The sequence below is a fragment of the Lepidochelys kempii genome, chromosome 24 (assembly GCF_965140265.1).
Source record: "Lepidochelys kempii isolate rLepKem1 chromosome 24, rLepKem1.hap2, whole genome shotgun sequence".
NCBI lineage: Eukaryota > Metazoa > Chordata > Testudines > Cheloniidae > Lepidochelys > Lepidochelys kempii.
Genome location: NC_133279.1, coordinates 14,504,765 through 14,519,440, shown reverse-complemented (window position 1 = coordinate 14,519,440; position 14,676 = coordinate 14,504,765).

Here is a 14,676-nt window from a genome sequence, read left to right as displayed (position 1 = left end):
TGGCTCCCTTGACACCTTCGAGGAGCAGTGGGCGCTGTCCGGGGATCTCTGCTCAGTATCCCCATCAGGCTCCCTTCTTTTGACCCTTTGACTGCACTCCTGTCCCTGTTATTTCATTAGTTGTCCCGCAGAATCATTTAGTTTCCAGGTCCTGTAGATCCTCCCCTTAGACAGGAGCTTCTGCCCACCCACTTCCCGAAACCCAATAGGTACATGTAAACATCTAGTGGTTGCTCTACATTTATATCAGCCGTCCGAAGAAGAAAACTGACTGAACTGTGAGGGTGGGGCATTGTGGGATGGATTCTGAAAGCCAGTAACAGTCGACATAAGTGATGAAATGCCTACACTGGCACTGTGTCGACCTAACTATGTTGACTATGACTCTATGCCACTCATGGAGGTGGAGTTATTAAGTCAGCGTAGCAGGGCAGTTACATCAGCCGGAGCGAAATTTGAGCGTATACACTTACAGAGTTAGGTCGACATGAGCTGACCTAACTCTGTAGTGTAGACCAGGGCTGAGCCCATGAGCTGTAGGTTCTAGCAAAGTTATGAATTGAAGCTCTCCGGCTCATCTTTTGAAGGTGGTGTGCAGGTTTCCTTTGACGACAAGGATGGAGAGATCAGATATGGAGTTTTTTGCCCAGCTCTATTTCCAAGATGATGAAGCTAAATCTGGAAAAGGCACTTTTATCCTGGAATAAGTGTGTCCACATGGACAGCAGATCTGGACAATTTCTCCATGTAGAATCTTCAAAATGTCGGGCTGGAAGGGACCTTGAGAGGGCATCAAGTCCAGCCCCCTCCAATGACCCAGGACCAAGGAAACCTAGAGCATCCCTGACAGGCGCTTGTCCAACCTGTTCTTAAAACCACCAATGACGACCCTACTGGCTTCTCTTTGGGTATGTCTACACTGCAGCTGGGCATCTCTGGCAGTGGTAGTGTGACCAGATGTCCCAATTTTATAGGGACAATCCCAATATTCAGGGCTTTTTCTTATATAGGCTCCTATTACCCCCCACCCCTGGGGTAATGGGAGCCTATATACACTTGCTGTCTGGTCACCCCAGGCAGCAGGGATATTGCAAGGTCAGGCTGGAGCTCAGGAACTCACACCCCTGGCCCCAGCTTGCCCCACTCCATATCATTGTGTAGACAATACGTAAGACGTAAAGGAGTCCAGGAGAGCTGGCTGTATTTCAAGGAATCCCTGTTGAGATTACAGGGACAAACCATCCCAATGAGTCGAAAGAATAGTAAATATGGCAGGCGACCAGCTTGGCTTAATGGTGAAATCCTAGCGGATCTTAAACATAAAAAAGAAGCTTACAAGAAGTGGAAGGTTGGACTTATGACCAGGGAAGAGTATAAAAATATTGCTCGGGCATGTAGGAATGTTATCAGGAGGGCCAAATCGCACCTGGAGCTGCAGCTAGCCAGAGATGTCAAGAGTAACAAGAAGGGTTTCTTCAGGTATGTTGGCAACAAGAAGAAAGCCAAGGAATGTGTGGGCCCCTTACTGAATGAGGGAGGCAACCTAGTGACAGAGGATGTGGAAAAAACTAATGTACTCAATGCTTTTTTTGCCTCTGTTTTCACTAACAAGGTCAGCTCCCAGACTGCTGCGCTGGGCATCACAAAATGGGGAAGAGATGGCCAGCCCTCTGTGGAGATAGAGGTGGTTAGGGACTATTTAGAAAAGCTGGACGTGCACAAGTCCATGGGGCCGGACGAGTTGCATCCGAGAGTGCTGAAGGAATTGGCGGCTGTGATTGCAGAGCCATTGGCCATTATCTTTGAAAACTCGTGGCAAACCGGGGAAGTCCCGGATGACTGGAAAAAGGCTAATGTAGTGCCAATCTTTAAAAAAGGGAAGAAGGAGGATCCTGGGAACTACAGGCCAGTCAGCCTCACTTCAGTCCCTGGAAAAATCATGGAGCAGGTCCTCAAAGAATCAATCCTGAAGCACTTGCATGAGAGGAAAGTGATCAGGAAAAGCCACCATGGATTCACCAAGGGAAGGTCATGCCTGACTAATCTAATCGCCTTTTATGATGAGATTACTGGTTCTGTGGATGAAGGGAAAGCAGTGGATGTATTGTTTCTTGACTTTAGCAAAGCTTTTGACACGGTCTCCCACAGTATTCTTGTCAGCAAGATAAGGAAGTATGGGCTGGATGAATGCACTACAAGGTGGGTAGAAAGCTGGCTAGATTGTCGGGCTCAACGGGTAGTGATCAATGGCTCCATATCTAGTTGGCAGCCGGTATCAAGTGGAGTACCCCAAGGGTCGGTCCTGGGGCCGGTTTTGTTCAATATCTTCATAAATGATCTGGAGGATGGTGTGGATTGCACTCTCAGCAAATTTGCAGATGATACTAAACTGGGAGGAGTGGTAGATACGCTGGAGGGGAGGGATAGGATACAGAAAGACCTAGACAAATTGGAGGATTGGGCCAAAAGAAATCTGATGAGGTTCAATAAGGATAAGTGCAGGGTCCTGCACTTAGGACGGAAGAACCCAATGCACAGCTACAGACTAGGGACCGAATGGCTAGGCAGCAGTTCTGCGGAAAAGGACCTAGGGGTGACAGTGGACGAGAAGCTGGATATGAGTCAGCAGTGTGCCCTTGTTGCCAAGAAGGCCAATGGCATTTTGGGATGTATAAGTAGGGGCATAGCGAGCAGATCGAGGGACGTGATCGTTCCCCTCTATTCGACATTGTTGAGGCCTCATCTGGAGTACTGTGTCCAGTTTTGGGCCCCACACTTCAAGAAGGATGTGGATAAATTGGAGAGAGTCCAGCGAAGGGCAACAAAAATGATTAGGGGACTGGAACACATGAGTTATGAGGAGAGGCTGAGGGAGCTGAGATTGTTTAGTCTATGGAAGAGAAGAATGAGGGGGGATTTGATAGCTGCTTTCAACTACCTGAAAGGGGGTTCCAAAGAGGATGGCTCTAGACTGTTCTCAATGGTAGCAGATGACAGAACGAGGAGGAATGGTCTCAAGTTGCAGTGGGGGAGGTTTAGATTGGATATTAGGAAAAACTTTTTCACTAAGAGGGTGGTGAAATACTGGAATGCGTTACCTAGGGAGGTGGTAGAATCTCCTTCCTTAGAGGTTTTTAAGGTCAGGCTTGACAAAGCCCTGGCTGGGATGATTTAACTGGGAATTGGTCCTGCTTTGAGCAGGGGGTTGGACTAGATGACCTTCTGGGGTCCCTTCCAACCCTGTTATTCTATGATTCTATGATAAGACACAGCATCGCTCCAGGAGCTCTCGCTCGCTTGCATTCCGCCATGAGCCTTCTTTGAAACCCCTGTGCGTGAGGTGTCAGTACATTCACAAACACCCCACGCCACATGCTCGGGCTTGTCCTCTGTCCCAGTGGGTTTCAGACACACCCTTGCGTGATTGCAGGTCGACTCCAGACATTCATGTTCTGACAGTGTCCCAGGCAGACGTGTTGGGAGCCTTCCTTGGTTCTGGGAGACGGATGCATGTGACGAGCTCAGAGTACATCTCCTTCCTGGAGCAGAGAGAAACACCGGGGTTCAAGGGTCAAAACCAGAGCTCTTTCCTGGGTGGAGCTGTTTAAAACAAAACATACAGGGCGAGATTTTTTTTTTCAGAGACCATTAATTGTGGCTGCACTTAAAAGCCACTCACATCCCTGAACGCACCGCTTATCAGCTCATTAAATTGTTAAGTGACCAGAAATTGCACCCCCGCAGATAATGATGGGCAAAACAACCCACCCACTAATTTTCAGGGAGCAGCTGGGCTGTAAATCAGGGTGGAACCATGACACTTTGAGGAACCAAAGTTCAGGCACGCCCTGCCTTAGCTGGTGATGTGCATGGGGGACACCTCAAATGCTACATGTATCATGTATGTTTGAACAGGGCCCATGGGAGACATTGGCCTGTAGAGCTAGTGAAGTGTTGTTTTATTTTTTTTTTCCCACTGGGAAAATGCTGATTCCACAAAACCGAGACTTCTGCACCCCAAATCCCTCATTCCCAGTCTCGCTGCATTCCCCCTCCCCTCCGCTCCCTCCCAGCACTTGCCGCCAGGAAACATCTCTTTCACGGCAGCAAGTGCTGGGAGCTAGGGGGAGAAGTGGAGCCATGGCCCGCTCAGGGGAGGAGGTGGAGGCAGAGCGGAAGCAGAGGTGAGCTGGGGTGGGAAAGCAGTGGGGGGAGCTGCCAGTGGGTGCCGAACACCCACCAATTTTTCCCTGTGGGTGCTCCAGCCCAGGAGCACCCACGGAGTCGGCACCTAGGCTAGGTCAGGTGGCTCTGTGCACTGCTCCATCTGCAGACACTGCCCCCATATCTCCCATTGGCCCAGTTCCCGGCCCTTGGGAGCTGAGTAGCCAGCACTTTGGGCAGGGGCAGCGTGCAAAGCCCCCTGACTGCCCCTATATATAGAAGCCAGAGGGAGGACATGCCACTGCTTCTGGGAGCCACACGGAGCCATGGCAGGCAGGGAGCCTGCCTTAGTCCCACTGCTTTGCCAACTGGACTTTTAACAGCCTGGTCAGCTGTGCTGGCCGGAGCTGCCAGGGTCCCTTTTCGACCAGGCACTCCAGTCGAAAACCAGACACCTGGCAACCCTAAGTCGGGGTTGTGATGGGTTAGGTCACAGAAACTCCCTTGGGAACTGCCACCTGATGTGCTGGGACTACTTCTGAGCCCATTTTCCCTGGCAGCTTGGGACTTCAGCACCTTTCCTGGCTGTGCCAGACACACTAGCCTGCTACAAACACAGACCCAGGTCTGAACCACAATACCAATATCGGATCCACAGATCTTATCACAGTGGGGCAGATGGCTCCCAGTGGAAGGGTCGGATCTGGATTATTGAGTCCCCCAAAATCTGCAGGCTTAACTGAATACAGCCTAAGAAGTGCTCCTGTCTCCAACACCCAGATACCCAGTTCCCAATGGGATCCAAATCCCAAATAAATCCATTTTACTCTGTATAAAGCTCATATAGGGTAAACTCATAAATTGTTCACCCTCTATAATACAGCTGTTTTCTCCCCCAGGTATTAATACTTGTTCTGGGTTAATTAATAAGTAAACAGTGATTCTATTAAATACAAAAAGTAGGATTTAAGTGGTTCCAAGTAATAACAGACAGAACAAAATGAATTACCAAGCAAAATAAAACAAAAACAGGCAAGGCTAAGCCTAATACAGTAAGAAACTAAATGCAGTAAATCTCACCCTCAGCGATGTTCCAATAAGCTTGTTTTACAGACTAGACTTCCTCCTAGTCTGGGTCCAGCAATCACTCACACCCCTGTAGTTACTGTCCTTTGTTCCAGTTTCTTTCAGGCATCTCTTTGGGGTGGAGAGACTATCTCTTGAGCCAGCTGAAGACAAAATGGAGGGGTTTCTCAGGGCCTTATATAATCTCTCTTGTGGGTGGAAACCCCTTGTGTTTTCCTATGCAGAATCACAGCTACAAGATGGAGTTTTGGAGTCACATGGGCAAGTCACATGTCCATGCATGACACAGTTCTTTACAGGCTGACGCTAGTTTGAATGTTCTCAGGAAAGCTCAGATGTGGACTGGCGTCTCTCAAAGTCCATTGTCAGCTTAAGTGTTTCTTGATTGGGCACTTACTGAGAATAGTCTTTTCTCAAGAAGTTGACCAAATGCTTCACTGAGACTACTTAAAATCAAACAAGTACATAGCCAATATTCGTAACTTTGAATAAAAAAAATGATACATGCATACAAATAGGATGAATATATTCAGTAGATCATAACTTTTGCAGAGATATGTTACATGGCATATCTAGCAGAGAACATATTCCAGTTATGTCGTATTTACACTCATAAGCATAATTCTATCAAGCATTATGGGGGTGCAATGTCAGAGGGGTGAGGAAGCGGGATCAGAGAGCAGTCGAGGTGAGGAGCCGGGGTTAGAGTACTGCATGGGGGTGGGGTCAGAGAGCAGCCTGGGTGAGGAGGCGGGGTCAGAGAGCAGCGGCGGTGAGGGGGCGGGGTCAGAGAGCAGTGTGGGTAAGCAGGCAGAGTCACAGAGTAGTGCGGGTGAGGGGGCGGGGTCAGAAAGCAGCATGGAGCGGGGTTAAAGAGCAGCAGGGGGCAAGGAGGCAGGGTCACATGGCACATGGGGCAGTATTAGAGAGCAGTGGTGGGGCTTTGTCAGAGAGGAGGGGGTGAGGCGGTGGGGTTAGAAAGCAGTATAGGGTGAGGAGGCGGGGTTAGAGTCCTGCACGGGGGCGGGGTCAGAGAGCAGCGGCGGTGAGGGGGCGGGGTCAGAGAGCAGGGCAGGGGTGGAGTCAGACAGCAGTGCTGGGACAGGGGCAGAAAGCCATGCAGGGGAGGGGTCAGACAGGAGTATGGGGGCGGGGTCAGAGAGCTGTGTGGGGACAGGGACAGAGAGCAGTGCGGGGATGGGGTCAGAGAGCAGCGGGGAGTGTCATTCATCACAGTCATGCTGGGGAGAGGGCAGGGCCAAAGAAAAGAAAACATCCTGTGAAGAAGCGGAAGTGCCCCGCAGAGTTCAGGAAACAAACCCCCCAGGCCGCCACTGGGTTAAAAAACCCAACCAAGCTTAAAACACATCGACCCGAAGCCGCGTCTGGTCAGCGAGCTGTTGGTGCTCATCCCTTTTGTCTAAGGACTCAGATAGTCGCTGGGGCAGGGCAGGGCCGTCACCACTGGGCTGCGGGGTAGGCCTGGGTGGCATGCTCTGCTTTTCCTGAAAATGTCAACAGTCTTCAGTTTCATTCTGGACTGAAAACAAATGTGGATGCATCAGAATTGTTCCTAAAGTGGAATTCCTTTGTTTTCCAGCCAGGCCTTACCACGCCTGTCCCCTAGGCCCCCCTGGAGACACCTGGACCCCTGCTACATCATGTTCAGTGGCCCCACACCCTCCCATTTCAGCCACCTTTCTCCTCCCACCGTTCGAAGCATTTTGGGCATTGAGCTTGGGGCCCTGGTACAACTGTCCCCATTCCCCGCCCCTCATCAGCCCCTGCTGTCCCCTAAACTGACTCTTTTTCCCAACCCCTCTGCCCACAGAGTGCGTCTGCGTGTAGATTTTCCCCTTCCCACATGCAGGGCGGCACCGAGGCAGAGAAAAGGGATGCTGAGGCAAAGTTCACATCTAAATCGTTTGGAGAAGGGGGAAATCATAGAATCATAGAATATCAGGGTTGGAAGGGACCCCAGAAGGTCATCTAGTCCAACCCCCTGCTCAAAGCAGGACCAATTCCCAGTTAAATCATCCCAGCCAGGGCTTTGTCAAGCCTGACCTTAAAAACCTCTAAGGAAGGAGATTCTACCACCTCCCTAGGTAACGCATTCCAGTGTTTCACCACCCTCTTAGTGAAAAAGTTTTTCCTAATATCCAATCTAAACCTTCCCCACTGCAACTTGATCGTGTCACAACGGCTGACGGTAATAAGGAGCAGCGATCAGAGCTGCTTAGCGATGGTCTATGTTGAGCTGAGCTAGTTCCAAAATCCCAAATCCAGACTCTCATGTTGCATCCCCCCTGGCAGTCCTCATAGACTTATAGACTTTTCAGCCAGAAGGGACCATCATGATCATCTAGTCTGACCTCCCACACATTGCAGACCACAGAATCTTGCCCACCCACTCGTCTAACCGACTCCTAACCTCTGTCTGAGTTATTGATGTCCTCAAATCATGATGTAAAGACTTCAAGTTACAGAGAATCCACCATTACACTAGTGACCTACACCCCATGCTGCAGAGGAAGGCGAAAAAAAACCCCAAGGTCTCTGCCAAACTGACTTGGGGGGAAATTCCTTCCCAACCCCAGACATGGTGATCAGTTAGACCCTGAGTATATGGGCAAGACCCATCAGGCAGATACCTGGGAAAGAATTTGCTGTCGTAACTCAGAGCCCTCCCCACCTAGTGTCCCATCACTGGCTGTTAGAGATATTTGCTGCTACCAGTCACAGATCGGCTACATGCCATTGTCGGCAGCCCCATCATACCACCCCCTCCATAAACTTATCCAGTTCAGTCTTGAAACAAGTTCAGTTTTTTGCCCTCACTGCTCCCCTTGGTAGGCTGTTCCAAAATTTCACTCCTCTGAGGGTTAGAAACCTTCAGCTAATTTCAAGCCTAAACTTGCTGATGGCCAGCTTATAGCCATTTGTTCTTGTGGCCACACTGGCACTTAAATAATTCCTCTCCCTGCCTGGTGTTTATCCCGCTGATGTATTTATAGACAGTAGTCATATCTCCCCTGGCCTTCATTTGGTTAGGCTAAACAAGCCAAGCTCTTTGAATCTCCTCTCATAAGGTAGGTTTTCCATTCCTTGGATCATTCTAGGAGCTCTTCTCTTTAGTGGTCATCAGTTTCACCCTCTGTGATGGCCGACCAGCAGTTTGAAAATTGCTCTTTCTCTCCAGATGGCGCTCCTCTGCCCAGAAAGAGAGGAACCATGGGAGTTTTGGACCCCCAACTCCCAGAAGTCCACTGGCTTCCCACAATGCACCGTGAAAAAAATCCCAGAATGCATGAAGGCCAACAGCAAAGGCAAGGCATAAGATCAGGAGATATCTGCCCAGAATGCCCTGTGCTTACTGTGCAGAAAGTCCTTGTCATGTAAACACAATGATACAGACTGGAAAGGGATTGAAATGGGACACCGTTGGCCATGGGTACACAGTCACTGTGGCTTCTCTACAGTGAACCAGCTAGTGAGTGACAACTCATTGTGTAGCACACCTCCAGCTTAGAGAAGCCTTAAGACTATGAGCCATTGAACTAATGAAATTAATGAAGTAAATAACGAAGAGGCCAAGACACTGATTCAGAGTGATCTGGATCGCTTGGTAAAGTGGGCGCAAGCAAACAAGATTCATTTTAATGCAGCTAAATGTAAAAGTATCCATCTAGGAATGAAGAACATCAGCCAGACTTACAGGCTAGGGGACTCTAGCCTGGAAAGCAGCGACTCTGAAAAAGATTTGGAAGGCATGATGAATAATCAGCTGATCAGGAAGTCTTAATGTGACACCAGGTCCAAAAGAGCTAATGCGATCCTGGGATGCGTGAACAGGGGATTCTCAGGCAGGACCAGAGAGGTTATTTTCCCTCTGGATTTGGCCCTGGTTCAACCACTGATGGAATCCCATGTCCAGTGCTACTGCTAACAATTCAAGAAGGATGCTGATCAATTGAAGAAGGTTCAGAGAAGAGCCAGGAGAACGATTAAAGGATTTGAAAACCTGCCTTATAGTGATAAACCAAAGAGCTCAATCTATATAGTGTAGCAAAGAGAAGATTCAGGAGGGACTTGATCCCAGTCTACATGGGGAACAAATATTTAATAATGGGCTCTTCCATCTAGCAGAGATAGGTCTAACAATGGCTAGGGAAGTTGAAGCTAGACAAATTCTGACAGGAAATAAGGCAGACATTTTTAATGGTGAAAGTAATTAACCATTGGAACAGTTACCAAGGGTTGTGATGGATTCTCCATCAGTGACCGTTTTTAAATCCAGACTGGATGGTTTTCTAAAAGCTCGGCTCTAGGAATTATTTGGGGACAGTTCTCTGGCCTGTGTTATACAGGCAGCCAGACCAGATGATCACAATGTCTATGAATCTATGAAGTAGGGGGCAGTTCCTCTCCCATGAATATTTTGGGGAAGTTCAAAATGTTTTCCTGTGTCGAATTGGGACACAAAGTCAAAATCCTGAAAATATTCATGAACTGAAAATAGGATTGTTTTGTCTCCATTTTGGGTCAATGGAAACATTCCGTTTCGATCATTTCAAAATGTTATGTTTTGATTCTGACCTTACTTTCTTCTTTTTCTCACTCTCGTTAGCTTAAACTCTGCCTTCTTTGCGCAAAACTCCACAGATCGAGCTTCTTCAGTCTCTGGCGCTCAGGCAGGTTTTCCAGCCCTTGGATCTCTCCCGTCACTCTTCTCTGAATCCTCCCCAATTTCCTGACATCTTGTTTGATGTGCAGCCCCCCAGCGTTGGGGGAAATCTCCAGTCATGATCTCCTCAATGCTGTATCCAGAGAGGGATCCCAGCTACTACTCGCTATTCCCCTGCTTCTGCAGCCCAGGGTTGTGCTCAGCCTCTTAGCCAGAGCATCTCCCAGGGAGCTCATGGGCCTTTGGCCCAATCAGGTCTCCTGGGTCCTTCCCAGCATCACCAATCTCCAGGCTATAGTCCACCACCTTCTAAGTAACTTACTAAGAATGGAACCTCTTTGGAGGCAAGGGCCATCATTTTGTACAGCGCCTGGCGCAGTGGGGGTCCTGCTCCATGACTGGGGCTCAGAGGCACTTCCACCATAATACAAGGATAAATAATTAATAAATAAGTGATAACTGCCTTAGAAACCAGAAATATCCCCTCTTATATTAGATCAATCTAGCCCAGAGGTTTTTTAAATAACTGTGTGACAGAGTTCCTTCTCTGCCGCCGTGGGTTCCTCACTTCCATTTAGTGGCAGGCCGGGGTATTCCTCTTGCTTGCTGTCCACACCTTTCCTGAGAGGGCTTCCTCCCAGCCTCCTTGACAGGGGGAGGGGAAGGAGAGCCTGTTAGTCTCTGGTAGCCCCTCCAGGCGTAGTGGCGACAGGCCAGACACCCAGTTCAGTCTCTCCCCTCTGGTGGGGTCTCTTCCCTCAGACTTCTGGGGCCCAAAAGCACTGTTCACCCTGTTGGGCAGGATTTCCCCTTCCCTTCACCCCTGGGCCTGCGGTGTTTCCCTCCTGGTGCTTGTCAGCGTCTGCACTGTCCAGCTCTCCAGTAGCTCGCCTTCCTCCCAGAGCCCCTATCTAGCTCGAGGGGAGGCTCTTAATAGGTTCTGACAGGCCCTTGATTGGCCCCAGGTGTCCTAATTAACCTGGAGTAGCCCCTGTTCAATGACCAAGGGAAAAGGGACCTGCTTATCCTGGGGCTGCTTTCCAAAACGCTCCTGTAGCCGTCTGGCCTGACCCGCGTCACATTACCTAATTTCTATTCAGATTAAATTGTTCCCCTGAATAGAATCTGCTCCATTTTCCCCATGGAAAGGTAGCTCTCAGCAGACCCCGGCAGGATCGCTGGGTCGGTCATGCTCAGAGCAGCTCCCTTAGAATCATAGAATATCAGGGTTGGAAGGGACCTCAGGAGGTCATCTAGCCCAACCCCCTGCTCAAAGCAGGACCAATCCCCAGTTTTTGCCCCGATCCCTAAATGGCCCCCTCAAGGATTGAACTCACAACCCTGGGTTTAGCAGGCCAATGCTCAAACCACTGAGCTATCCCTCCCCCCTCCGTCTCCAGCAACAGGCTCATGCTCTCTGCAGACCCAAGCAGAGTCAGTTACACTTCCAGTGGCTCCTGCCTCTCAGAGCAATGGGCTCCGGCTCATTGCAAACAGTAAGCTCTTATGTGCTTTATTTTGCTCCCCAGGCTGGCTATAAGCGTGACCCACTCCCCTTCCCCTAGGCCTTGGGAATCTGTGCACGCCGAGCGCCTTTCTGCACATCCATGCAATCGTCCTGACACTCCTGGGTGTGACTGGCGTTAGCATCAGTCCCTCCGCATCCAGGGATCCGTGATTAGGGGCCTTGCCCTGTCATTACCGGCTCTCAGAGCAGCCCAGGGCCAGGCCTGGGTGCTGACGGATTGCCGCACCCCTCTTGCAAGCTGCTGAGCGTGACACATTCGACCCACCCAGCCCAAGCATAATTCAGCTCTGGCCCGTTCCGATCTGTCTCTGGGAGGTGGGAGTCCAGCATGCCTGGCTCCCTGCTGTACAACAGCTCTCCAGGCTATTTCTAGACGCTGCTCGTAACCCGATTCCCTGTTCACTCACCGTGGCATAAATCAGGAGTAACTAATTTCGTACCGGTTGGTGGTGGAAGATATGACTAGATCTGCCTCTGAGGCCACGTCAGCCCTCAGTTCAGGGGCACGGCTGGGTACCAGTCACTGACCTCAAATTAATACGGGAATGGGGAAGCCAGGAAGGAGGCAAAGTAAGAACACAGTGAGGAATAGTGCATTATTTACCTCTGGCTTTCTGTGCCTTGGGGGATTGCATTGTCCTGCTTTTCTACCCACCCACCGGGGCTAGAAATTGAAAAGGGAGATTTTCCCTATTATCCCAGGACTCCAGGAGCTGGCACTTTGAGGGGAACTCCAAATGTGGCGCTGATATAGAGTCAGTCACCCCGCCCGCATCCACGCCCCTGCTAGCTCAGCCGTTCTCCCAAACACTGAGTAAATATTAATCCCTAGTTCTTCCATCGCCCTTTTCAGCCAGGGTCTCAACGCACTTTACATTAGCCCCATTTTAAAGGTGGGGAAACAGAGGCACAGGGAGGGGAAGTGTTTTGCCCAGCAGCAGACTGGCTCCCAAGCCAGTGCTCTCTCCTTTAGACCTCACTGCCTCCTCTTTGCATCAACTCCCCCTAAATGCTGCTGGTTTAATCTCTGGCATGGGCTGTCGCCTTGTCTGTCGCCTTGTCTGGGAACCTGGCAGCCAGAAAAGCAACACTCCCACTGTGAGTGAGTAGCTAACAGGGGGTAGGACACGGCCAAGCAGCTCCTGGGATGACACATACAGAGCTATTTTCAGAACCTATTGCACACACTGCCAGTGGGATTTGAACCTTCAGCCTTCATGCATTTCACAGTCAGCTCTGGGCTTGTCTTCCTTTCCCCTGGCTGGAAAGCTAGATGCAAGGTTTTATACCCAATCCAGCATGACTGGAGTAACTTTTTTTTTTCAAGCTGGATGATTCCAAACGTTTGGGATAGCTATTTAACTCAAATGCCATCTAAACTCTTGGGAGGAGAGTGGTCTTGGTTAATTGTTCAGTTATGAAGGCTTCCAGCCCACTTCTCTAGACCCTAAAGGGAAGGGGAAATTGCAAATCCTGTTATTTTGCAAGTTGTATGTAAGAGCATGGATTGGTTTGTGGGAAAGGTACTAAACTAGCCCTCCACAGATCTATGTTTGATACCTCACACTGCCACAGATTTTCTCTGTGACCTTGGCCCCATCCCTGCCCTGCTCTGTGCCTCAGTTTCCCCTCTGTACAATGGGGATAATAGCACTGTTTTACTTAAAAATAACGCCAGTGCCAGGGTGAATGCCCGTATTTGTTTGCCTTATTATTGCTAATAATAAAAATGATTACACTAAGCACTTACCTAGCTTAAGTTAATTAGAACCAGGTTTAATTGAAACCAGGCTTAGACCATCATCAAGGAGAAAATCCACACACCCAAGGTTTCCACAACTAAGATCTGATTCCGGGACACCATAAAGGGGCCCAGTTTTCAGAGCAGTTGAATGTCCATCGTCAGAAATCCAGGCTGCTTTAAGTAACTAGGCGCTGCCCAGACACACAGTGACAGGCCCTGCCCCAGCTGAGATCAGGGCCAGAACTGCAGGCGGGCAGTAAAGGATTGTGAGTGATTTGCCTGTGGGCAGCGAAGGATCATGGGTAATTTTGAGTGGGCCGCAAAGTTTTGTGGGTGGTTTGCAGGTGGGCAGCTTTGGTTTTGGCCTTTGGAAAGGCCAATTTTTGCCATTAAGACACCAACCTAGGACCCTGGTTCAAATCCTGATTCCCACCTCAGACTGTGGGGGCAAGTTACTGAGTCTCATTGTGCCTCAGTTTCCCTATGTCTAAAACAAGCATGTAGGGTGGGGGGGCATTGTAATGATAAAGTCCACTAATGTTTGTGAGGTGCTGGGATTCTTTGGGGCGTGAGGATGGGAGGGGAGGGCGGGGGACAGAGACATCTGTAGACCAATGTGTGACACCCATGACCAAAACAGCATATGTACAGACATGCTTCGACCCCCTTTTTTTTTCCCCTAGATCCTACCCGTCTTCAGATATTTCCCTGCCCTCCCCCCCCATCACCTGGGCACCTTGCAATCTCTAATGCATTTATCAGCCCTCACCACCTGTGGGAGGCAGGGCTATTATTCCAGGAGGCAGCTGGGGAAACTGAAGCATGGAGCAACTCAGTGACCTTCTCGAGGATTCAGGGGCAGAGGAGGGCATTAAACGCAGCCCTGCAGCCACCCCAGGTGAAGGCCCTAATGCCCAGCCTGCCGGCTGCCGGTTCCACACAGCCATTGCTGTGCAAGCTGGGCCGGCCTGAGGGAACATGGCACCCTGGGCAAACTTGTTTTTTGGCTCCCTTTCCTTGTGTTTGAGACCAACAGCATGGGGCACAGGGCGTGAGGAGCAGCTCCTGGACCCAAAGCCCAGCTAAGCTGCCCAGGGAGTTTCTGAGCCTGGGGGCTCTCCCAGCCATACCCGCCCACCCCACCACCACCTAGCCGGGGGAGAGCCCCTCTGCCTGCACCTCCCTGCCAGACTGGTGGCTCCCCCAGTCTGGCTGGCCAGGGGATCCAACCCCCCCGGCTCGCCCGCACTCCACCCAGGCCCTCCAGCTTGTGACACTCTGACAGTGCCCATCCCGCCAACCCTGGCTCCCTGGGCGGTGGCCCACATCTCCCACCCGTAAGGCCAGCCCTGTGTCCAAGCCTCGTGGTGCCCACTCCAGTGGCCTCTGAGTCACGGATCGGGGGTCCCAGGAAGGCCGTGGCAAGCGAGGGCAGTTTCCGCGCTGCCTCTGGGGCAAGGCACCCATCGG